The 26,612-nt window shown below is 43.8% G+C and overlaps 1 long non-coding RNA gene across 45 annotated transcripts in view; it reads left to right on the forward strand.

Moving 5' to 3' along the window:
• The window catches only part of LOC307181360, a 968,012-nt gene that overhangs the window by 417,259 nt on the left and 524,141 nt on the right, over positions 1–26,612 (forward strand). The window contains exon 4 of one of the 45 annotated variants that reach the window (XR_013826551.1): positions 567–648. The exons of the other annotated variants lie outside the window; for them this stretch is intronic. This is a non-coding gene — a long non-coding RNA (uncharacterized lncRNA). The remainder of the gene's footprint in view (positions 1–566; positions 649–26,612) is intronic. 45 annotated transcript variants of the gene reach the window in all.

Raw genomic sequence — 26,612 nt, forward strand, 5'->3', positions numbered from 1 at the left:
GTACCAGGGTACGAAAACTGAGACATATTTGAACACGTCTCCTGATCACATGGTTGATCATACTCTAGGTTCCACATGCATGTTTTAGCTGAAGGAAGAATACCTTAAACCTGGGTAGTTGAAACCCGTGGAATGGGTACTATGCAATATGACTTCAAAGGGTCTTCATTTGCTCACCGAACCTCTCCAATCCTATCACTGCTGCATTTATGCACCTGTACACATGCTTGATTCTCTTTTGGAGACATAGCAATCCATAGGTTTTAAGATACTTACAAGTCAGGTACATTCTTAGGCGTTTAATATGCGGTGTTGAGTCCATTTCTTTGAGCAAGGAGTAGCTCTTGTCTATTCCATATTTGGCTTAAGGAACTTTATCTGTGCTCATTGCAATCTCTGGTTTTATGCAGCACCCCAACTCACCTTTCCCCTTAAGCAAGCATAAGTCGTTTTTCTAAATTTGAGACCCTGTTCTGTTCTGTAATTCAGTTCCTGTGTAGCCAAGTTTCCATTCCGTGTATTACTGATATCTTATGATGTTTCTTTTTCTGTGTGACTTATTTCAGTTAGAATCATCATACCTGAATCCACTCATTGTGCTGCTAACGGCCTGATGACACAGATTTCATTGCTGAGTGATATTGCTTTGTAAGTAAATACCACAACTTCTTTATCCATTTTTCACTTTCTGCGATGTTGAACTTGTACTGTAAACGAGGTTCTTGTAAACAGAGCCGTTCCAAACTTTGGGGTGGCTGTGTCTTTTTGATTTTAAATTCCCTAAGCTATAGGACCATAAGTGGAAGTGCCCTAGGTTCTGTTGCTTTGTTTTTTAGATGTTTCAGGAAACACCATACACTTCTCCCGAGTGGTTGTTGGCAATTTAAATCCCGCCCATCAGCATAACAAGGCTCCCAGTTCTCCATGGCCTGTCCTGCCTTTCTGGATTTTACACTTTTTTCAGATGGCCCTTTTGACCTGGGGGAAGTGAGACTTCATTGTAGTGCAGATTTCCTTTGCAAGCTTGCTTGGTTGGCCAAAAAGGGCATATGCGTTTTTTCCTGAATATATTCAGGAAAAAACGCATACGCCCTTTTTGGCCAAGTGCATCATTGTGGACGTTCTGCCTCTTTTCCTATGCTTTCAATGCAATTCCAGTCTACCTCCTGAAATCGGTTTCCTGCAATTCTGCCCCGCTTTCAAGTCCTCTTGGCAGCCTTACTTCAGTCTATTTTTGGACGATAGCTGTCATTTATAACTCTGCAGGTTTGTGAATTACAGTGCCCCTGAGCTCCTTTCTTCAACTCGCTTTCTTTTGAGCTGGCCGCAACACCGCAGGATGGCTTCAGGCCCTATTCTGGTTCCGGCCCGGCACACTGAGCCTTTGGTTATTTCCTATTCCTGGTGGGAAATGAGAGTTAAATTTGCCCGTCCAGACACCTCCAGCTAGTCTCTCATTGGTTCTCGCTATTCCTGTTCATCTTCCGCAGAAATTGCAAACTGGGCCAAACAGGAGGTTAAAGGCGCTGACTCTCCAAGTGGGGAGAGTGTTAGTAAAGCATCTGGAATGTTGCACCCGAGTACCAGGGGAGGAAAACTGAGACATATTTGAACACGTCTCCCGTTCACATGGTTGATCATACTTGGGTTCCACATGCATGTTTTAGCTGAAGGAAGAATACCTTAAACCTGGAGAGTTGAGACCCGTGGAATGGGTACCATGCAATATGACTTCAAAGGGTCTTCATTTGCTCACCGAACCTCTCCAATCCTATCACTGCTGCGTTTATGCCCCTGTACACATGCTTGATTCTCTTTTGGAGACATAGCAATCCATAGGTTTTAAGATACTTACTAGTCAGGTACATTCTTAGGCGTTTAATATGCGGTGTTGAGTCCATTTCATTGAGCAAGGAGTAGCTCTTGTCTATTCCATATTTGACTTAAGGAACTTTATCTGTGCTCATTTCAATCTCTGGTTTTATGCAGCACCCCAACTCACCTTTACCCTTAAGCAAGCATAAGTTGGTTTTCTAAATTTGAGACCCTGTTCTGTTCTGTAATTCAGTTCCTGTGTAGCCAAGTTTACATTCCGTGTATTACTGATATCTTATGATGTTTCTTTTTCTGTGTGACTTATTTCAGTTAGAATCATCATACCTGAATCCACTCATTATGCTGCTACGGGCCTGATGACATAGATTTCATTGCTGAGTGATATTGCTTTGTAAGTAAATACCACAAGTTCTTTATCCATTTTTCACTTTCTGCGATGTTGAACTTGTACTGTAAACGAGGTTCTTGTAAACAGAGGCGTCCCAAACTTTGGGGTGGCTGTGTCTTTTTGATTTTAATTTCCCTAAGCTATAAGACCATAAGTGGAAGTGCCCTAGGTTCTGTTGCTTTGTTTCTTAGATGTTTCAGGAAACACCATACACTTCTCCCAAGTGTCTGTTGGCAATTTACATCCCGCCCATCAGCATAACAAGGCTCCCAGTTCTCAATGGCCTGTTGCCTTTCTGGATTTTACACTTTTTTCAGATGGCCCTTTTGACCGGGGGGAAGGGAGACTTCATTGAAGTGCAGATTTCCTTTGCAAGCTTGCTTGGTTGGCCAAAAAGGGCGTATGCGTTTTTTCCTGAATATATTCAGGAAAAAACGCATACGCCCTTTTTGGCCAAGTGCATCATTGTGGACGTTCTGCCTCTTTTCCTATGCTTTCAATGCAATTCCAGTCTACCTCCTGAAATCGGTTTCCTGCAATTCTGCCCCGCTTTCAAGTCCTCTTGGCAGCCTTACTTCAGTCTAATTTTGGACGATAGCTGTCATTTATAACTCTGCAGGTTTGTGAATTACAGTGCCCCTGAGCTCCTTTCTTCAACTCGCTTTCTTGTGACCTGGCCGCAACACCGCAGGATGGCTTCAGGCCCTAATCTGGTTCCGGCACGGCACGCTGAGCCTTTGGTTATTTCCTCCTCCTGGTGGGAAATGAGAGTTAAATTTGCCCGTCCAGACACTTCCAGCTAGCCTCTCATTGGTTCTCGCTATTCCTGTTCATCTTCCGCAGAAATTGCAAACTGGGCCAAACAGGAGGTTAAAGGCGCTGACTCTCCAAGTGGGGAGAGTGTTAGTAAAGCGTCTGGAATGTTGCACCCGAGTAGCAGGGGAGGAAAACTGAGACATATTTGAACACGTCTCCCGATCACATGGTTGATCATACTCTGGGTTCCACATGCATGTTTTAGCTGAAGGAAGAATACCTAAAACCTGGGTAGTTGAAACCCGTGGAATGGGTACCATGCAATATGACTTCAAAGGGTCTTCATTTGCTCACCGAACCTCTCCAATCCTATCACTGCTGCGTTTATGCCCCTGTACACATGCTTCATTCTCTTTCGGAGACATGGCAATCTATAGGTTTTAAGATACTTACTAGTCAGGTACATTCTTAGGCGTTTAATATGCGGTGTTGAGTCCATTTCGTTGAGCAAGGAGTAGCTCTTGTCTATTCCATATTTGGCTTAAGGAACTTTATCTGTGCTCATTTCAATCTCTGGTTTTATGCAGCACCCCAACTCACCTTTCCCCTTAAGCAAGCATAAGTTGGTTTTCTAAATTTGAGACCCTGTTCTGTTCTGTAATTCAGTTCCTGTGTAGCCAAGTTTACATTCCGTGTATTACTGTTATCTTATGATGTTTCTTTTTCTGTGTGACTTATTTCAGTTAGAATCATCATACCTGAATCCACTCATTGTGCTGCTAAGGGCCTGATGACACAGATTTCATTGCTGAGTGATATTGCTTTGTAAGTAAATACCACAACTTCTTTATCCATTTTTCACTTTCTGCGATGTTGAACTTGTACTGTAAATGAGGTTCTTGTAAACAGAGGCGTCCCAAACTTTGGGGTGACTGTGTCTTTTTGATTTTAATTTCCCTAAGCTATAGGACCATAAGTGGCAGTGCCCTAGGCTCTGTTGCTTTGTTTTTTAGATGTTTCAGGAAACACCATACACTTCTCCCGAGTGGTTGTTGGCAATTTACATCCCGCCCATCAGCATAACAAGGCTCCCAGTTCTCCATGGCCTGTCCTGCCTTTCTGGATTTTACACTTTTTTCAGATGGCCCTTTTGACCGGGGGTAAGTGAGACTTCATTGTAGTGCAGATTTCCTTTGCAAGCTTGCTTGGTTGGCCAAAAAGGGCGTATGCGTTTTTTCCTGAATATATTCAGGAAAAAACGCATATGCCCTTTTTGGCCAAGTGCATCATTGTGGACGTTCTGCCTCTTTTCCTATGCTTTCAATGCAATTCCAGTCTACCTCCTGAAATCGGTTTCTTGCAATTCTGCCCCGCTTTCAAGTCCTCTTGGCAGCCTTACTTCAGTATATTTTTGGACGATAGCTGTCATTTATAACTCTGCAGGTTTGTGAATTACAGTGCCCCTGAGCTCCTTTCTTCAACTCGCTTTCTTTTGAGCTGGCCGCAACACCGCAGGATGGCTTCAGGCCCTAATCTGGTTCCGGTACGGCACGCTGAGCCTTTGGTTATTTCCTCTTCCTGGTGGGAAATGAGAGTTAAATTTGCCCGTCCAGACACCTCCAGCTAGCCTCTCATTGGTTCTCGCTATTCCTGTTCATCTTCCGCAGAAATTGCAAACTGGGCCAAACAGGAGGTTAAAGGCGCTGACTCTCCAAGTGGGGAGAGTGTTAGTAAAGCGTCTGGAATGTTGCACCCGAGTACCAGGGGAGGAAAACTGAGACATATTTGAACACGTCTCCCGATCACATGGTTGATCATACTCCGGGTTCCACATGCATGTTTTAGCTGAAGGAAGAATACCTAAAACCTGGGTAGTTGAAACCCGTGGAATGGGTACCATGCAATATGACTTCAAAGGGTCTTCATTTGCTCACCAAACCTCTCCAATCCTATCACTGCTGCGTTTATGCCCCTGTACACACGCTTGATTCTCTTTTGGAGACATAGCAATCCATAGGTTTTAAGATACTTACTAGTCAGGTACATTCTTAGGCGTTTAATATGCGGTGTTGAGTCCATTTCGTTGAGCAAGGAGTAGCTCTTGTCTATTCCATATTTGGCTTAAGGAACTTTATCTGTGCTCATTTCAATCTCTGGTTTTATGCAGCACCCCAACTCACCTTTCCCCTTAAGCAAGCATAAGTTGGTTTTCTAAATTTGAGACCCTGTTCTGTTTTGGAATGCAGTTCCTGTGTAGCCAAGTTTACATTCCGTGTATTAGTGATATCTTATGATGTTTCTTTTTCTGTGTGACTTATTTCAGTTAGAATCATCGTACCTGAATCCACTCATTATGCTGCTACGGGCCTGATGACATAGATTTCATTGCTGAGTGATACTGCATTGTACGTAAGTACCACAAGATCTTTATCCATTTTTCACTTTCTGTGATATTGAACTTGTACGGTAAACGAGGTTCTTGTAAACGGAGGCGTCCCAAACTTTGGGGTGGCTGTGTCTTTTTGATTTTAATTTCCCTAAGCTATAGGACCATAAGTGGAAGTGCCCTAGGCTCTGTTGCTTTGTTTTTTAGATGTTTCAGGAAACACCATACACTTCTCCCCAGTGGTTGTTGGCAATTTACATCCCGCCCATCAGCATAACAAGGCTCCCAGTTCTCCATGGCCTGTCCTGCCTTTCTGGATTTTACACTTTTTTCAGATGGCCCTTTTGACCGGGGGGAAGTGAGACTTCATTGTAGTGCAGATTTCCTTTGCAAGCTTGCTTGGTTGGCCAAAAAGGGCGTATGCGTTTTTTCCTGAATATATTCAGGAAAAAACGCATACGCCCTTTTTGGCCAAGTGCATCATTGTGGACGTTCTGCCTCTTTTCCTATGCTTTCAATGCAATTCCAGTCTACCTCCTGAAATCGGTTTCCTGCAATTCTGCCCCGCTTTCAAGTCCTCTTGGCAGCCTTACTTCAGTCTATTTTTGGACGATAGCTGTCATTTATAACTCTGCAGGTTTGTGAATTACAGTGCCCCTGAGCTCCTTTCTTCAACTCGCTTTCTTGTGACCTGCCCGCAACACCGCAGGATGGCTTCAGGCCCTAATCTGGTTCTGGCATGGCACGCTGAGCATTTGGTTAATTCCTCTTCCTGGTGGGAAATGAGAGTTAAATTTGCCCGTCCAGACACCTCCAGCTAGTCTCCATTGGTTCTCGCTATTCCTGTTCATCTTCCGCAGAAATTGCAAACTGGGCCAAACAGGAGGTTAAAGGGACTGACTCTCCAAGTCGGGAGAGTGTTAGTAAAGCGTCTGGAATGTTGCACCCGAGTACCAGGGCACGAAAACTGAGACATATTTGAACACGTCTCCCGATCACATGGTTGATCATACTCTGGGTTCCACATGCATATTTTAGCTGAAGGAAGAATACCTAAAACCTTGGTAGTTGAAACCCGTGGAATGGGTACCATGCAATATGACTTCAAAGGGTCTTCATTTGCTCACCGAACCTCTCCAATCCTATCACTGCTGCGTTTATGCCCCTGTACACATGCTTCATTCTCTTTCGGAGACATAGCAATCCATAGGTTTTAAGATACTTACTAGTCAGGTACATTCTTAGGCGTTTAATATGCGGTGTTGAGTCCATTTCGTTAAGCAAGGAGTAGCTCTTGTCTATTCCATATTTGGCTTAAGGAACTTTATCTGTGCTCATTTCAATCTCTGGTTTTATGCAGCACCCCAACTCACATTTACCCTTAAGCAAGCATAAGTTGGTTTTCTAAATTTGAGACCCTGTTCTGTTTTGGAATGCAGTTCCTCTGTAGCCAAGTTTACATTCCGTGTATTAGTGATATCTTATGATGTTTCTTTTTCTGTGTGACTTATTTCAGTTAGAATCATCGTACCTGAATCCACTCATTATGCTGCTACGGGCCTGATGACATAGATTTCATTGCTGAGTGATTCTGCATTGTACGTAAGTACCACAAGTTCTTTATCCATTTTTCACTTTCTGTGATATTGAACTTGTACGGTAAACGAGGTTCTTGTAAACGGAGGCGTCCCAAACTTTGGGGTGGCTGTGTCTTTTTGATTTTAATTTCCCTAAGCTATAGGACCATAAGTGGAAGTGCCCTAGGCTCTGTTGCTTTGTTTTTTAGATGTTTCAGGAAACACCATACACTTCTCCCGAGTGGTTGTTGGCAATTTACATCCCGCCCTTCAGCATAACAAGGCTCCCAGTTCTCCATGGCCTGTCCTGCCTTTCTGGATTTTACACTTTATTCAGATGGCCCTTTTGACCGGGGGGAAGTGAGACTTCATTGTAGTGCAGATTTCCTTTGCAAGCTTGCTTGGTTGGCCAAAAAGGGCGTATGCGTTTTTTCCTGAATATATTCAGGAAAAAACGCATACGCCCTTTTTGGCCAAGTGCATCATTGTGGACGTTCTGCCTCTTGTCCTATGCTTTCAATGCAATTCCAGTCTACCTCCTGAAATCGGTTTCCTGCAATTCTGCCCCGCTTTCAAGTCCTCTTGGCAGCCTTACTTCAGTCTATTTTTGGACGATAGCTGTCATTTATAACTCTGCAGGTTTGTGAATTACAGTGCCCCTGAGCTCCTTTCTTCAACTTGCTTTCTTGTGACCTGACTGCAACACCGCAGGATGGCTTCCGGCCCTAATCTGGTTCCGGCACGGCATGCTGAGCCTTTGGTTATTTCCTCTTCCTGGTGGGAAATGAGAGTTAAATTTGCCCGTCCAGACACCTCCAGCTAGTCTCTCATTGGTTCTCGCTATTCCTGTTCATCTTCCACAGAAATTGCAAACTGGGCCAAACAGGAGGTTAAAGGCGCTGACTCTCCAAGTGGGGAGAGTGTTAGTAAAGCGTCTGGAATGTTGCACCCGAGGACCAGGGGAGGAAAACTGAGACATATTTGAACACGTCTCCCGTTCACATGGTTGATCATACTTGGGTTCCACATGCATGTTTTAGCTGAAGGAAGAATACCTTAAACCTAGAGAGTTAAGACCCGTGTAATGGGTACCATGCAATATGACTTCAAAGGGTCTTCATTTGCTCACCGAACCTCTCCAATCCTATCACTGCTGCGTTTATGCCCCTGTACACATGCTTGATTCTCTTTCGGAGACATAGCAATCCATAGGTTTTAAGATACTTACTAGTCAGGTACATTCTTAGGCGTTTAATATGCGATGTTGAGTCCATTTCGTTGAGCAAGGAGTAGCTCTTGTCTATTCCATATTTGACTTAAGGAACTTTATCTGTGCTCATTTCAATCTCTGGTTTTATGCAGCACCCCAACTCACCTTTACCCTTAAGCAAGCATAAGTTGGTTTTCTAAATGTGAGACCCTGTTCTGTTCTGTAATTCAGTTCCTGTGTAGCCAAGTTTACATTCCGTGTATTACTGATATCTTATGATGTTTCTTTTTCTGTGTGACTTATTTCAGTTAGAATCATCATACCTGAATCCACTCATTGTGATGCTAAGGCCCTGATGACATAGATTTCATTGCTGAGTGATATTGCTTTGTAAGTAAATACCACAACTTCTTTATCCATTTTTCACTTTCTGCGATGTTGAACTTGTACTGTAAACGAGGTTCATGTAAAGAGAGGCGTCCCAAACTTTGGGGTGGCTGTGTCTTTTTGATTTTAATTTCCCTAAGCTATAGGACCATAAGTGGCAGTGCCCTAGGCTCTGTTGCTTTGTTTTTTAGATGTTTCAGGAAACACCATACACTTCTCCGGAGTGTCTGTTGGCAATTTACATCCCGCCCATCAGCATAACAAGGCTCCCAGTTCTCCATGGCCTGTCCTGCCTTTCTGGATTTTACACTTTTTTCAGATGGCCCTTTTGACCGGGGGGAAGTGAGACTTCATTGTAGTGCAGATTTCCTTTGCAAGCTTGCTTGGTTGGCCAAAAAGGGCGTATGCGTTTTTTCCTGAATATATTCAGGAAAAAACGCATACGCCCTTTTTGGCCAAGTGCATCATTGTGGACGTTCTGCCTCTTTTCCTATGCTTTCAATGCAATTCCAGTCTACCTCCTGAAATCGGTTTCCTGCAATTCTGCCCCGCTTTCAAGTCCTCTTGGCAGCCTTACTTCAGTCTATTTTTCGACGATAGCTGTCATTTATAACTCTGCAGGTTTGTGAATTACAGTGCCCCTGAGCTCCTTTCTTCAACTCGCTTTCTTGTGACCTGGCCGCAACACCGCAGGATGGCTTCAGGCCCTAATCTGGTTCCGGCACGGCACGCTGAGCCTTTGGTTATTTCCTCTTCATGTTGGGAAATGAGAGTTAAATTTGCCCGTCCAGACACCTCCAGCTAGTCTCTCATTGGTTCTCGCTATTCCTGTTCATCTTCCGCAGAAATTGCAAACTGGGCCAAACAGGAGGTTAAAGGCGCTGACTCTCCAAGTGGGGAGAGTGTTAGTAAAGCGTCTGGAATGTTGCACCCGAGTACCAGGGGAGGAAAACTGAGACATATTTGAACACGTCTCCCGTTCACATGGTTGATCATACTTGGGTTCCACATGCATGTTTTAGCTGAAGGAAGAATACCTTAAACCTGGAGAGTTGAGACCCGTGAAATGGGTACCAGGCAATATGACTTCAAAGGGTCTTCATTTGCTCACTGAACCTCTCCAATCCTATCACTGCTGCGTTTATGCCCCTGTACACATGCTTGATTCTCTTTCGGAGACATAGCAATCCATAGGTTTTACGATACTTACTAGTCAGGTACATTCTTAGGCGTTTAATATGCGGTGTTGAGTCCATTTCGTTGAGCAAGGAGTAGCTCTTGTCTATTCCATATTTGACTTAAGGAACTTTATCTGTGCTCATTTCAATCTCTGGTTTTATGCAGCACCCCAACTCACCTTTACCCTTAAGCAAGCATAAGTTGGTTTTGTAAATTTGAGACCCTGTTCTGTTCTGTAATTCAGTTCCTGTGTAGCCAAGTTTACATTCCGTGTATTACTGATATCTTATGATGTTTCTTTTTCTGTGTGACTTACTTCAGTTAGAATCATCATACCTGAATCCACTCATTGTGCTGCTAAGGGCCTGATGACACAGATTTCATTGCTGAGTGATATTGCTTTGTAAGTAAATACCACAACTTCTTTATCCATTTTTCACTTTCTGCGATGTTGAACTTGTACTGTAAACGAGGTTCTTGTAAACAGAGCCGTTCCAAACTTTGGGGTGGCTGTGTCTTTTTGATTTTAATTTCCCTAAGCTATAGGACCATAAGTGGAAGTGCCCTAGGTTCTGTTGCTTTGTTTTTTAGATGTTTCAGGAAACACCATACACTTCTCCCGAGTGGTTGTTGGCAATTTACAACACGCCCATCAGCATAACAAGGCTCCCAGTTCTCCATGGCCTGTCCTGCCTTTCTGGATTTTACACTTTTTTCAGATGGCCCTTTTGACCTGGGGGAAGTGAGACTTCATTGTAGTGCAGATTTCCTTTGCAAGCTTGCTTGGTTGGCCAAAAAGGGCGTATGCGTTTTTTCCTGAATATATTCAGGAAAAAACGCATACGCCCTTTTTGGCCAAGTGCATCATTGTGGACGTTCTGCCTCTTTTCCTATGCTTTCAATGCAATTCCAGTCTACCTCCTGAAATCGGTTTCCTGCAATTCTGCCCCGCTTTCAAGTCCTCTTGGCAGCCTTACTTCAGTCTATTTTTGGACGATAGCTGTCATTTATAACTCTGCAGGTTTGTGAATTACAGTGCCCCTGAGCTCCTTTCTTCAACTCGCTTTCTTTTGAGCTGGCCGCAACACCGCAGGATGGCTTCAGGCCCTAAGCTGGTTCCGGTACGGCACGCTGAGCCTTTGGTTATTTCCTCTTCCTGTTGGGAAATGAGAGTTAAATTTGCCCGTCCAGACACCTCCAGCTAGCCTCTCATTGGTTCTCGCTATTCCTGTTCATCTTCCACAGAAATTGCAAACTGGGCCAAACAGGAGTTTAAAGGGACTGACTCTCCAAGTGGGGAGAGTGTTAGTAAAGCGTCTGGAATGTTGCACCCGAGTACCAGGGGAGGAAAACTGAGACATATTTGAACACGTCTCCCGTTCACATGGTTGATGATACTCTGGGTTCCACATGCATGTTTTAGCTGAAGGAAGAATACCTTAAACCTGCAGAGTTGAGACCCGTGTAATGGGTACCATGCAATATGACTTCAAAGGGTCTTCATTTGCTCACCGAACCTCTCCAATCCTATCACTGCTGCGTTTATGCCCCTGTACACACGCTTGATTCTCTTTTGGAGACATAGCAATCCATAGGTTTTAAGATACTTACTAGTCAGGTACATTCTTAGGGGTTTAATATGGGGTTTTGAGTCCATTTCGTTGAGCAAGGAGTAGCTCTTGTCTATTCCATATTTGGCTTAAGGAACTTTATCTGTGCTCATTTCAATCTCTGGTTTTATGCAGCACCCCAACTCACCTTTCCCCTTAAGCAAGCATAAGTTGGTTTTCTAAACTTGAGACACTGTTCTGTTTTGGAATGCAGTTCCTGTGTAGCCAAGTTTACATTCCGTGTATTAGTGATATCTTATGATGTTTCTTTTTCTGTGTGACTTACTTCAGTTAGAATCATCGTACCTGAATCCACTCATTATGCTGCTACGGGCCTGATGACATAGATTTCATTGCTGAGTGATACTGCATTGTACGTAAGTACCACATGTTCTTTATCCATTTTTCACTTTCTGCGATGTTGAACTTGTAATGTAAACGAGGTTCTTGTAAACGGAGGCGTCCCAAACTTTGGGGTGGCTGTGTCTTTTTGATTTTAATTTCCCTAAGCTATAGGACCATAAGTGGCAGTGCCCTAGGCTCTGTTGCTTTGTTTTTTAGATGTTTCAGGAAACACCATACACTTCTCCCGAGTGTCTGTTGGCAATTTACATCCCGCCCATCAGCATAACAAGGCTCCCAGTTCTCCATGGCCTGTCCTGCCTTTCTGGATTTTACACTTTTTTCAGATGGCCCTTTTGACCGGGGGGAAGTGAGACTTCATTGTAGTGCAGATTTCCTTTGCAAGCTTGCTTGGTTGGCCAAAAAGGGCGTATGCGTTTTTTCCTGAATATATTCAGGAAAAAACGCATACGCCCTTTTTGGCCAAGTGCATCATTGTGGACGTTCTGCCTCTTTTCCTATGCTTTCAATGCAATTCCAGTCTACCTCCTGAAATCGGTTTCCTGCAATTCTGCCCCGCTTTCAAGTCCTCTTGGCAGCCTTACTTCAGTCTATTTTTGGACGATAGCTGTCATTTATAACTCTGCAGGTTTGTGAATTACAGTGCCCCTGAGCTCCTTTCTTCAACTCGCTTTCTTGTGACCTGGCCGCAACACCGCAGGATGGCTTCAGGCCCTAATCTGGTTCCGGCACGGCACGCTGAGCCTTTGGTTATTTCCTCTTCATGTTGGGAAATGATAGTTAAATTTGCCCGTCCAGACACCTCCAGCTAGTCTCTCATTGGTTCTCGCTATTCCTGTTCATCTTCCGCAGAAATTGCAAACTGGGCCAAACAGGAGGTTAAAGGCGCTGACTCTCCAAGTGGGGAGAGTGTTAGTAAAGCGTCTGGAATGTTGCACCCGAGGACCAGGGGAGGAAAACTGAGACATATTTGAACACGTCTCCCGTTCACATGGTTGATCATACTTGGGTTCCACATGCATGTTTTAGCTGAAGGAAGAATACCTTAAACCTGGAGAGTTGAGACCCGTGAAATGGGTACCATGCAATATGACTTCAAAGGGTCTTCATTTGCTCACTGAACCTCTCCAATCCTATCACTGCTGCGTTTATGCCCCTGTACACATGCTTGATTCTCTTTCAGAGACATAGCAATCCATAGGTTTTACGATACTTACTAGTCAGGTACATTCTTAGGCGTTTAATATGCGGTGTTGAGTCCATTTCGTTGAGCAAGGAGTAGCTCTTGTCTATTCCATATTTGGCTTAAGGAACTTTATCTGTGCTCATTTCAATCTCTGGTTTTATGCAGCACCCCAACTCACCTTTCCCCTTAAGCAAGCATAAGTTGGTTTTCTAAATTTGAGAACCTGTTCTGTTTTGGAATTCAGTTCCTGTGTAGCCAAGTTTACATTCCGTGTATTAGTGATATCTTATGATGTTTCTTTTTCTGTGTGACTTATTTCAGTTAGAATCATCGTACCTGAATCTACTCATTATGCTGCTACGGGCCTGATGACATAGATTTCATTGCTGAGTGATACTGCATTGTACGTAAGTACCACAAGTTCTTTATCCATTTTTCACTTTCTGCGATGTTGAACTTGTACTGTAAACGAGGTTCTTGTAAACAGAGCCGTTCCAAACTTTGGGGTGGCTGTGTCTTTTTGATTTTAATTTCCCTAAGCTATAGGACCATAAGTGGAAGTGCCCTAGGTTCTGTTGCTTTGTTTTTTAGATGTTTCAGGAAACACCATACACTTCTCCCGAGTGGTTGTTGGCAATTTACATCCCGCCCATCAGCATAACAAGGCTCCCAGTTCTCAATGGCCTGTCCTGCCTTTCTGGATTTTACACTTTTTTCAGATGGCCCTTTTGACCGGGGGGAAGTGAGACTTCATTGTAGTGCAGATTTCCTTTGCAAGCTTGCTTGGTTGGCCAAAAAGGGCGTATGCGTTTTTTCCTGAATATATTCAGGAAAAAACGCATACGCCCTTTTTGGCCAAGTGCATCATTGTGGACGTTCTGCCTCTTTTCCTATGCTTTCAATGCAATCCCAGTCTACCTCCTGAAATCGGTTTCCTGCAATTCTGCCCCGCTTTCAAGTCCTCTTGGCAGCCTTACTTCAGTCTATTTTTGGACGATAGCTGTCATTTATAACTCTGCAGGTTTGTGAATTACAGTGCCCCTGAGCTCCTTTCTTCAACTCGCTTTCTTGTGACCTGGCCGCAACACCGCAGGATGGCTTCAGGCCCTAATCTTGTTCCGGCCCGGCATGCTGAGCCTTTGGTTAATTCCTCTTCCTGGTGGGAAATGAGAGTTAAATTTGCCCGTCCAGACACCTCCAGCTAGCCTCTCATTGGTTCTCGCTATTCCTGTTCATCTTCCGCAGAAATTGCAAACTGGGCCAAACAGGAGGTTAAAGGGACTGACTCTCCAAGTGGGGAGAGTGTTAGTAAAGCGTCTGGAATGTTGCACCCGAGTACCAGGGTACGAAAACTGAGACATATTTGAACACGTCTCCCGATCACATGGTTGATCATACTCTGGGTTCCACATGCATGTTTTAGCTGAAGGAAGAATACCTTAAACCTGGGTAGTTGAAACCCGTGGAATGGGTACCATGCAATATGACTTCAAAGGGTCTTCATTTGCTCACCGAACCTCTCCAATCCTATCACTGCTGCGTTTATACCCCTGTACACATGCTTGATTCTCTTTTGGAGACATAGCAATCCATAGGTTTTAAGATACTTACAAGTCAGGTACATTCTTTGGCGTTTAATATGCGGTGTTGAGTCCATTTTGTTGAGCAAGGAGTAGCTCTTGTCTATTCCATATTTGGCTTAAGGAACTTTATCTGTGCTCATTTCAATCTCTGGTTTTATGCAGCACCCCAACTCACCTTTACCCTTAAGCAAGCATAAGTTGTTTTTCTAAATTTGAGTCCCTGTTCTGTTCTGTAATTCAGTTCCTGTGTAGCCAAGTTTACATTCCGTGTATTACTGATATCTTATGATGTTTCTTTTTCTGTGTGACTTACTTCAGTTAGAATCATCATACCTGAATCCACTCATTGTGCTGTTAAGGGCCTGATGACACAGATTTCATTGCTGAGTGATATTGCTTTGTAAGTAAATACCACAACTTCTTTATCCATTTTTCACTTTCTGCGATGTTGAACTTGTACTGTAAACGAGGTTCTTGTAAACAGAGCCGTTCCAAACTTTGGGGTGGCTGTGTCTTTTTGATTTTAATTTCCCTAAGCTATAGGACCATAAGTGGAAGTGCCCTAGGCTCTGTTGCTTTGTTTTTTAGATGTTTCAGGAAACACCATACACTTCTCCCGAGTGGTTGTTGGCAATTTACATCCCGCCCATCAGCATAACAAGGCTCCCAGTTCTCCATGGCCTGTCCTGCCTTTCTGGATTTTACACTTTTTTCAGATGGCCCTTTTGACCGGGGGTAAGTGAGACTTCATTGTAGTGCAGATTTCCTTTGCAAGCTTGCTTGGTTGGCCAAAAAGGGCGTATGCGTTTTTTCCTGAATATATTCAGGAAAAAACGCATACGCCCTTTTTGGCCAAGTGCATCATTGTGGACGTTCTGCCTCTTTTCCTATGCTTTCAATGCAATTCCAGTCTACCTCCTGAAATCGGTTTCCTGCAATTCTGCCCCGCTTTCAAGTCCTCTTGGCAGCCTTACTTCAGTATATTTTTGGACGATAGCTGTCATTTATAACTCTGCAGGTTTGTGAATTACAGTGCCCCTGAGCTCCTTTCTTCAACTCGCTTTCTTGTGACCTGGCCGCAACACCGCAGGATGGCTTCAGGCCCTAATCTGGTTCCGGCACGACACGCTGAGCCTTTGGTTATTTCCTCTTCCTGGTGGGAAATGAGAGTTAAATTTGCCCGTCCAGACACCTCCAGCTAGCCTCTCATTGGTTCTCGCTATTCCTGTTCATCTTCCGCAGAAATTGCAAACTGGGCCAAACAGGAGGTTAAAGGCGCTGACTCTCCAAGTGGGGAGAGTGTTAGTAAAGCGTCTGGAATGTTGCACCCGAGTACCAGGGGAGGAAAACTGACACATATTTGAACACGTCTCCCGTTCACATGGTTGATCATACTTGGGTTCCACATGCATGTTTTAGCTGAAGGAAGAATACCTTAAACCTGGAGAGTTGAGACCCGTGAAATGGGTACCATGCAATATGACTTCAAAGGGTCTTCATTTGCTCACTGAACCTCTCCAATCCTATCACTGCTGCGTTTATGCCCCTGTACACATGCTTGATTCTCTTTCAGAGACATAGCAATCCATAGGTTTTACGATACTTACTAGTCAGGTACATTCTTAGGCGTTTAATATGCGGTGTTGAGTCCATTTCATTGAGCAAGGAGTAGCTCTTGTCTATTCCATATTTGGCTTAAGGAACTTTATCTGTGCTCATTTCAATCTCTGGTTTTATGCAGCACCCCAACTCACCTTTCCCCTTAAGCAAGCATAAGTTGGTTTTCTAAATTTGAGAACCTGTTCTGTTTTGGAATTCAGTTCCTGTGTAGCCAAGTTTACATTCCGTGTATTAGTGATATCTTATGATGTTTCTTTTTCTGTGTGACTTATTTCAGTTAGAATCATCGTACCTGAATCTACTCATTATGCTGCTACGGGCCTGATGACATAGATTTCATTGCTGAGTGATACTGCATTGTACGTAAGTACCACAAGTTCTTTATCCATTTTTCACTTTCTGCGATGTTGAACTTGTACTGTAAACGAGGTTCTTGTAAACAGAGCCGTTCCAAACTTTGGGGTGGCTGTGCCTTTTTGATTTTAATTTCCCTAAGCTATAGGACCATAAGTGGAAGTGCCCTAGGCTCTGTTGCTTTGTTTTTTAGATGTTTCAGGAAACACCATACACTTCTCCCGAGTGTCTGTTGGCAATTTACATCCCGCCCATCAGCATAACAAGGCTCCCAGTTCTCAATGGCCTGTCCTGCCTTTCTGGATTTTACACTTTTTTCAGATGGCCCTTTTGACCGGGGGGAAGTGAGACTTCATTGTAGTGCAGATTTCCTTTGCAAGCTTGCTTGGTTGGCCAAAAAGGGCGTATGCGTTTTTTCCTGAATATATTCAGGAAAAAACGCATACGCCCTTTTTGGCCAAGTGCATCATTGTGGACGTTCTGCCTCTTTTCCTATGCTTTCAATGCAATCCCAGTCTACCTCCTGAAATCGGTTTCCTGCAATTCTGCCCCGCTTTCAAGTCCTCTTGGCAGCCTTACTTCAGTCTATTTTTGGACGATAGCTGTCATTTATAACTCTGCAGGTTTGTGAATTACAGTGCCCCTGAGCTCCTTTCTTCAACTCGCTTTCTTGTGACCTGGCCGCAACACCGCAGGATGGCTTCAGGCCCTAATCTTGTTCCGGCCCGGCATGCTGAGCCTTTGGTTAATTCCTCTTCCTGGTGGGAAATGAGAGTTAAATTTGCCCGTCCAGACACCTCCAGCTAGCCTCTCATTGGTTCTCGCTATTCCTGTTCATCTTCCGCAGAAATTGCAAACTGGGCCAAACAGGAGGTTAAAGGGACTGACTCTCCAAGTGGGGAGAGTGTTAGTAAAGCGTCTGGAATGTTGCACCCGAGTACCAGGGTACGAAAACTGAGACATATTTGAACACGTCTCCCGATCACATGGTTGATCATACTCTGGGTTCCACATGCATGTTTTAGCTGAAGGAAGAATACCTTAAACCTGGGTAGTTGAAACCCGTGGAATGGGTACCATGCAATATGACTTCAAAGGGTCTTCATTTGCTCACCGAACCTCTCCAATCCTATCACTGCTGCGTTTATACCCCTGTACACATGCTTGATTCTCTTTTGGAGACATAGCAATCCATAGGTTTTAAGATACTTACAAGTCAGGTACATTCTTTGGCGTTTAATATGCGGTGTTGAGTCCATTTTGTTGAGCAAGGAGTAGCTCTTGTCTATTCCATATTTGGCTTAAGGAACTTTATCTGTGCTCATTTCAATCTCTGGTTTTATGCAGCACCCCAACTCACCTTTACCCTTAAGCAAGCATAAGTTGTTTTTCTAAATTTGAGTCCCTGTTCTGTTCTGTAATTCAGTTCCTGTGTAGCCAAGTTTACATTCCGTGTATTACTGATATCTTATGATGTTTCTTTTTCTGTGTGACTTACTTCAGTTAGAATCATCATACCTGAATCCACTCATTGTGCTGTTAAGGGCCTGATGACACAGATTTCATTGCTGAGTGATATTGCTTTGTAAGTAAATACCACAACTTCTTTATCCATTTTTCACTTTCTGCGATGTTGAACTTGTACTGTAAACGAGGTTCTTGTAAACAGAGCCGTTCCAAACTTTGGGGTGGCTGTGTCTTTTTGATTTTAATTTCCCTAAGCTATAGGACCATAAGTGGAAGTGCCCTAGGCTCTGTTGCTTTGTTTTTTAGATGTTTCAGGAAACACCATACACTTCTCCCGAGTGGTTGTTGGCAATTTACATCCCGCCCATCAGCATAACAAGGCTCCCAGTTCTCCATGGCCTGTCCTGCCTTTCTGGATTTTACACTTTTTTCAGATGGCCCTTTTGACCGGGGGTAAGTGAGACTTCATTGTAGTGCAGATTTCCTTTGCAAGCTTGCTTGGTTGGCCAAAAAGGGCGTATGCGTTTTTTCCTGAATATATTCAGGAAAAAACGCATACGCCCTTTTTGGCCAAGTGCATCATTGTGGACGTTCTGCCTCTTTTCCTATGCTTTCAATGCAATTCCAGTCTACCTCCTGAAATCGGTTTCCTGCAATTCTGCCCCGCTTTCAAGTCCTCTTGGCAGCCTTACTTCAGTATATTTTTGGACGATAGCTGTCATTTATAACTCTGCAGGTTTGTGAATTACAGTGCCCCTGAGCTCCTTTCTTCAACTCGCTTTCTTTTGAGCTGGCCGCAACACCGCAGGATGGCTTCAGGCCCTAATCTGGTTCCGGTACGGCACGCTGAGCCTTTGGTTATTTCCTCTTCCTGGTGGGAAATGAGAGTTAAATTTGCCCGTCCAGACACCTCCAGCTAGCCTCTCATTGGTTCTCGCTATTCCTGTTCATCTTCCGCAGAAATTGCAAACTGGGCAAAACAGGAGTTTAAAGGCGCTGACTCTCCAAGTGGGGAGAGTGTTAGTAAAGCGTCTGCAATGTTGCACCCGAGTACCAGGGGAGGAAAACTGAGACATATTTGAACACGTCTCCCGTTCACATGGTTGATCATACTTGGGTTCCACATGCATGTTTTAGCTGAAGGAAGAATACCTTAAACCTGGAGAGTTGAGACCCGTGTAATGGGTACCATGCAATATGACTTCAAAGGGTGTTCATTTGCTCACCGAACCTCTCCAATCCTATCACTGCTGCGTTTATGCCCCTGTACACATGCTTGATTCTCTTTCGGAGACATAGCAATCCATAGGTTTTAAGATACTTACTAGTCAGGTACATTCTTAGGCGTTTAATATGCGGTGTTGAGTCCATTTCGTTGAGCAAGGAGTAGCTCTTGTCTATTCCATATTTGACTTAAGGAACTTTATCTGTGCTCATTTCAATCTCTTGCTTTATGCAGCACCCCAACTCACCTTTCCCCTTAAGCAAGCATAAGTTGGTTTTCTAAATTTGAGACCCTGTTCTGTTCTGTAATTCAGTTCCTGTGTAGCCAAGTTTACATTCCGTGTATTACTGATATCTTATGATGTTTCTTTTTCTGTGTGACTTATTTCAGTTAGAATCATCATACCTGAATCCACTCATTGTGATGCTAAGGGCCTGATGACATAGATTTCATTGCTGAGTGATATTGCTTTGTAAGTAAATACCACAACTTCTTTATCCATTTTTCACTTTCTGCGATGTTGAACTTGTACTGTAAATGAGGTTCTTGTAAACAGAGGCGTCCCAAACTTTGGGGTGGCTGTGTCTTTTTGATTTTAATTTCCCTAAGCTATAGGACCATAAGTGGCAGTGCCCTAGGCTCTGTTGCTTTGTTTTTTAGATGTTTCAGGAAACACCATACACTTCTCCCGAGTGTTTGTTGGCAATTTACATCCCGCCCATCAGCATAACAAGGCTCCCAGTTCTCCATGGCCTGTCCTGCCTTTCTGGATTTTACACTTTATTCAGATGGCCCTTTTGACCGGAGGGAAGTGAGACTTCATTGTAGTGCAGATTTCCTTTGCAAGCTTGCTTGGTTGGCCAAAAAGGGCGTATGCGTTTTTTCCTGAATATATTCAGGAAAAAATGCATACGTCCTTTTTGGCCAAGTGCATCATTGTGAACGTTGTGCCTCTTTTCCTATGCTTTCAATGCAATTCCAGTCTACCTCCTGAAATCGGTTTCCTGCAATTCTGCCCCGCTTTCAAGTCCTCTTGGCAGCCTTACTTCAGTCTATTTTTGGACGATAGCTGTCATTTATAACTCTGCAGGTTTGTGAATTACAGTGCCCCTGAGCTCCTTTCTTCAACTTGCTTTCTTGTGAGCTGGCCGCAACACCGCAGGATGGCTTCAGGCCCTAATCTGGTTCCGGCACGGCACACTGAGCCTTTGGTTATTTCCTCTTCCTGGTGGGAAATGAGAGTTAAATTTGCCCGTCCAGACACCTCCAGCTAGCCTCTCATTGGTTCTCGCTATTCCTGTTCATCTTCCGCAGAAATTGCAAACTGTGCCAAACAGGAGGTTAAAGGTGCTGACTCTCCAAGTGGGGAGAGTGTTAGTAAAGCGTCTGGAATGTTGCACCCGAGTACCAGGGGAGGAAAACTGAGACATATTTGAACACGTCTCCCGTTCACATGGTTGATCATACTTGGGTTCCACATGCATGTTTTAGCTGAATGAAGAATACCTTAAACCTTGAGAGTTGAGACCCGTGTAATGGGTACCATGAAATATGACTGCAAAGGGTGTTCATTTGCTCACCGAACCTCTCCAATCCTATCACTGCTTCATTTATGCCCCTGTACACATGCTTGATTCTCTTTTGGAGACATAGCAATCCATAGGTTTTACGATACTTACTAGTCAGGTACATTCTTAGGCGTTTAATATGCGGTGTTGAGTCCATTTCGTTGAGCAAGGAGTAGCTCTTGTCTATTCCATATTTGACTTAAGGAACTTTATCTGTGCTCATTTCAATCTCTGGTTTTATGCAGCACCCCAACTCACCTTTACGCTTAAGCAAGCATAAGATGGTTTTCTAAATTTGAGACCCTGTTCTGTTCTGTAATTCAGTTCCTGTGTAGCCAAGTTTACATTCCGTGTATTACTGATATCTTATGATGTTTCATTTTCTGTGTGACTTATTTCAGTTAGAATAATCATACCTGAATCCACTCATTGTGATGCTAAGGGCCTGATGACATAGATTTCATTGCTGAGTGATATTGCTTTGTAAGTAAATACCACAACTTCTTTATCCATTTTTCACTTTCTGTGATGTTGAACTTGTACTGTAAACGAGGTTCTTGTAAACAGAGGCGTCCCAAACTTTGGGGTGGCTGTGTCTTTTTGATTTTAATTTCCCTAAGCTATAGGACCATAAGTGGCAGTGCCCTAGGCTCTGTTGCTTTGTTTTTTAGATGTTTCAGGAAACACCATACACTTCTCCCGAGTGGTTGTTGGCAATTTACATCCCGCCCATCAGCATAACAAGGCTCCCAGTTCTCCATGGCCTGTCCTGCCTTTCTGGATTTTACACTTTTTTCAGATGGCCCTTTTGACCGGGGGGCAGTGAGACTTCATTGTAGTGCAGATTTCCTTTGCAAGCTTGCTTGGTTGGCCAAAAAGGGCGTATGCGTTTTTTCCTGAATATTTTCAGGAAAAAACGCATACGCCCTTTTTGGCCAAGTGCATCATTGTGGACGTTCTGCCTCTTTTCCTATGCTTTCAATGCAATTCCAGTCTACCTCCTGAAATCGGTTTCCTGCAATTCTGCCCCGCTTTCAAGTCCTCTTGGCAGCCTTACTTCAGTCTATTTTTGGACGATAGCTGTCATTTATAACTCTGCAGGTTTGTGAATTACAGTGCCCCTGAGCTCCTTTCTTCAACTCGCTTTCTTGTGACCTGGCCGCAACACCACAGGATGGCTTCAGGCCCTAATCTGGTTCCGGGCCGGCATGCTGAGCCTTTGGTTAATTCCTCTTCCTGGTGGGAAATGAGAGTTAAATTTGCCCGTCCAGACACCTCCAGCTAGCCTCTCATTGGTTCTCGCTATTCCTGTTCATCTTCCGCAGAAATTGCAAACTGGGCCAAACAGGAGGTTAAAGGGACTGACTCTCCAAGTGGGGAGAGTGTTAGTAAAGCGTCTGGAATGTTGCACCCGAGTACCAGGGGAGGAAAACTGAGACATATTTGAACACGTCTCCCGATCACATGGTTGATCATACTCTAGGTTCCACATGCATGTTTTAGCTGAAGGAAGAATACCTTAAACCTTGGTAGTTGAAACCCGTGGAATGGGTACCATGCAATATGACTTCAAAGGGTCTTCATTTGATCACCGAACCTCTCCAATCCTATCACTGCTGCGTTTATGCCCCTGTACACGTGCTTGATTCTCTTTCGGAGACATAGCAATCCATAGGTTTTAAGATACTTACAAGTCAGGTACATTCTTAGGCGTTTAATATGCGGTGTTGAGTCCATTTCGCTGAGCAAGGAGTAGCTCTTGTCTATTCCATATTTGGCTTAAGGAACTTTATCTGTGCTCATTTCAATCTCTCATTTTATGCAGCACCCCAACTCCCCTTTACCCTTAAGCAAGAATAAGTTGGTTTTCTAAATTTGAGACCCTGTTCTGTTCTGTAATTCAGTTCCTGTGTAGCCAAGTTTACATTCCGTGTATTACTGATATCTTATGATGTTTCTTTTTCTGTGTGACTTATTTCAGTTAGAATCATCATACCTGAATCCACTCATTGTGCTGCTAAGGGCCTGATGACACAGATTTCATTGCTGTGTGATATTGCTTTGTAAGTAAATACCACAACTTCTTTATCCATTTTTCACTTTCTGCGATGTTGAACTTGTACTGTAAACGAGGTTCTTGTAAACAGAGCCGTTCCAAACTTTGGGGTGGCTGTGTCTTTTTTATTTTAATTTCCCTAAGCTATAGGACCATAAGTGGAAGTGCCCTAGGTTCTGTTGCTTTGTTTTTTAGATGTTTCAGGAAACACCATACACTTCTCCCGAGTGGTTGTTGGCAATTTACATCCCGCCCATCAGCATAACAAGGCTCCCAGTTCTCCATGGCCTGTCCTGCCTTTCTGGATTTTACACTTTTTTCAGATGGCCCTTTTGACCGGGGGGAAGTGAGACTTCATTGTAGTGCAGATTTCCTTTGCAAGCTTGCTTGGTTGGCCAAAAAGGGCATATGCGTTTTTTCCTGAATATATTCAGGAAAAAACGCATACGCCCTTTTTGACCAAGTGCATCATTGTGGACGTTCTGCCTCTTTTCCTATGCTTTCAATGCAATTCCAGTCTACCTCCTGAAATCGGTTTCCTGCAATTCTGCCCCGCTTTCAAGTCCTCTTGGCAGCCTTACTTCAGTCTATTTTTGGACGATAGCTGTCATTTATAACTCTGCAGGTTTGTGAATTACAGTGCCCCTGAGCTCCTTTCTTCAACTTGCTTTCTTGTGACCTGGCCGCAACACCGCAGGATGGCTTCAGGCCCTAATCTGGTTCCGGCACGGCACGCTGAGCCTTTGGTTATTTCCTCTTCCTGGTGGGAAATGAGAGTTAAATTTGCCCGTCCAGACACCTCCAGCTAGTCTCTCATTGGTTCTCGCTATTCCTGTTCATCTTCCGCAGAAATTGCAAACTGGGCCAAACAGGAGGTTAAAGGCGCTGACTCTCCAAGTGGGGAGAGTGTTAGTAAAGCGTCTGGAATGTTGCACCCGAGTACCAGGGGAGGAAAACTGAGACATATTTGAACACGTCTCCCGTTCACATGGTTGATCATACTTGGGTTCCACATGCATGTTTTAGCTGAAGGAAGAATACCTTAAACCTGGGTAGTTGAAACCCGTGGAATGGGTACCATGCAATATGACTTCAAAGGGTCTTCATTTGCTCACCGAACCTCTCCAATCCTATCACTGCTGCGTTTATGCCCCTGTACTCATGCTTGATTCTCTTTCGGAGACATAGCAATCCATAGGTTTTAAGATACTTACTAGTCAGGTACATTCTTAGGCATTTAATATGCGGTGTTGAGTCCATTTCGTTGAGCAAGGAGTAGCTCTTGTCTATTCCATATTTGACTTAAGGAACTTTATCAGTGCTCATTTCAATCTCTGGTTTTATGCAGCACCCCAACTCACCTTTACCCTTAAGCAAGCATAAGTTGGTTTTCTAAATTTGAGACCCTGTTCTGTTCTGTAATTCAGTTCCTGTGTAGCCAAGTTTACATTCCGTGTATTACTGATATGTTATGATGTTTCTTTTTCTGTGTGACTTATTTCAGTTAGAATCATCATACCTGAATCTACTAATTGTGCTGCTAAGGGCCTGATGACACAGATTTCATTGCTGAGTGATATTGCTTTGTAAGTAAATACCACAACTTCTTTATCCATTTTTCACTTTCTGTGATGTTGAACTTGTACTGTAAACGAGGTTCTTGTAAACAGAGCCGTTCCAAACTTTGGGGTGGCTGTGTCTTTTTGATTTTAATTTCCCTAAGCTATAGGACCATAAGTGGAAGTGCCCTAGGTTCTGTTGCTTTGTTTTTTAGATGTTTCAGGAAACACCATACACTTCTCCCGAGTGTCTGTTGGCAATTTACATCCCGCCCATCAGCATAACAAGGCTCCCAGTTCTCCATGGCCTGTCCTGCCTTTCTGGATTTTACACTTTTTTCAGATGGCCCTTTTGACCGGGGGGAAGTGAGACTTCATTGTAGTGCAGATTTCCTTTGCAAGCTTGCTTGGTTGGCCAAAAAGGGCGTATGCGTTTTTTCCTGAATATATTCAGGAAAAAACGCATACGCCCTTTTTGGCCAAGTGCATCATTGTGGACGTTCTGCCTCTTTTCCTATGCTTTCAATGCAATTCCAGTCTACCTCCTGAAATCGGTTTCCTGCAATTCTGCCCCGCTTTCAAGTCCTCTTGGCAGCCTTACTTCAGTCTATTTTTGGACGATAGCTGTCATTTATAACTCTGCAGGTTTGTGAATTACAGTGCCCCTGAGCTCCTTTCTTCAACTTGCTTTCTTGTGACCTGGCCGCAACACCGCAGGATGGCTTCAGGCCCTAATCTGGTTCCGGCACGGCACGCTGAGCCTTTGGTTATTTCCTCTTCCTGGTGGGAAATGAGAGTTAAATTTGCCCGTCCAGACACCTCCAGCTAGTCTCTCATTGGTTCTCGCTATTCCTGTTCATCTTCCGCAGAAATTGCAAACTGGGCCAAACAGGAGGTTAAAGGCGCTGACTCTCCAAGTGGGGAGAGTGTTAGTAAAGCGTCTGGAATGTTGCACCCGAGTACCAGGGGAGGAAAACTGAGACATATTTGAACACGTCTCCCGTTCACATGGTTGATCATACTTGGGTTCCACATGCATGTTTTAGCTGAAGGAAGAATACCTTAAACCTGGAGAGTTAAGACCCGTGTAATGGGTACCATGCAATATGACTTCAAAGGGTCTTCATTTGCTCACCGAACCTCTCCAATCCTATCACTGCTGCGTTTATGCCCCTGTACTCATGCTTGATTCTCTTTCGGAGACATAGCAATCCATAGGTTTTAAGACACTTACTAGTCAGGTACATTCTTAGGCATTTAATATGCGGTGTTGAGTCCATTTCGTTGAGCAAGGAGTAGCTCTTGTCTATTCCATATTTGACTTAAGGAACTTTATCAGTGCTCATTTCAATCTCTGGTTTTATGCAGCACCCCAACTCACCTTTACCCTTAAGCAAGCATAAGTTGGTTTTCTAAATTTGAGACCCTGTTCTGTTCTGTAATTCAGTTCCTGTGTAGCCAAGTTTACATTCCGTGTATTACTGATATGTTATGATGTTTCTTTTTCTGTGTGACTTATTTCAGTTAGAATCATCATACCTGAATCTACTAATTGTGCTGCTAAGGGCCTGATGACACAGATTTCATTGCTGAGTGATATTGCTTTGTAAGTAAATACCACAACTTCTTTATCCATTTTTCACTTTCTGCGATGTTGAACTTGTACTGTAAACGAGGTTCTTGTAAACAGAGCCGTTCCAAACTTTGGGGTGGCTGTGTCTTTTTGATTTTAATTTCCCTAAGCTATAGGACCATAAGTGGAAGTGCCCTAGGTTCTGTTGCTTTGTTTTTTAGATGTTTCAGGAAACACCATACACTTCTCCCGAGTGTCTGTTGGCAATTTACATCCCGCCCATCAGCATAACAAGGCTCCCAGTTCTCAATGGCCTGTTGCCTTTCTGGATTTTACACTTTTTTCAGATGGCCCTTTTGACCGGGGGGAAGTGAGACTTCATTGTAGTGCAGATTTCCTTTGCAAGCTTGCTTGGTTGGCCAAAAAGGGCGTATGCGTTTTTTCCTGAATATATTCAGGAAAAAACGCATACGCCCTTTTTGGCCAAGTGCATCATTGTGGACGTTCTGCCTCTTTTCCTATGCTTTCAATGCAATTCCAGTCTACCTCCTGAAATCGGTTTCCTGCAATTCTGCCCCGCTTTCAAGTCCTCTTGGCAGCCTTACTTCAGTCTATTTTTGGACGATAGCTGTCATTTATAACTCTGCAGGTTTGTGAATTACAGTGCCCCTGAGCTCCTTTCTTCAACTTGCTTTCTTGTGACCTGGCCGCAACACCGCAGGATGGCTT

The sequence above is a fragment of the Stenella coeruleoalba genome (assembly GCF_951394435.1).
Source record: "Stenella coeruleoalba genome assembly, contig: scaffold_118, whole genome shotgun sequence".
NCBI lineage: Eukaryota > Metazoa > Chordata > Mammalia > Artiodactyla > Delphinidae > Stenella > Stenella coeruleoalba.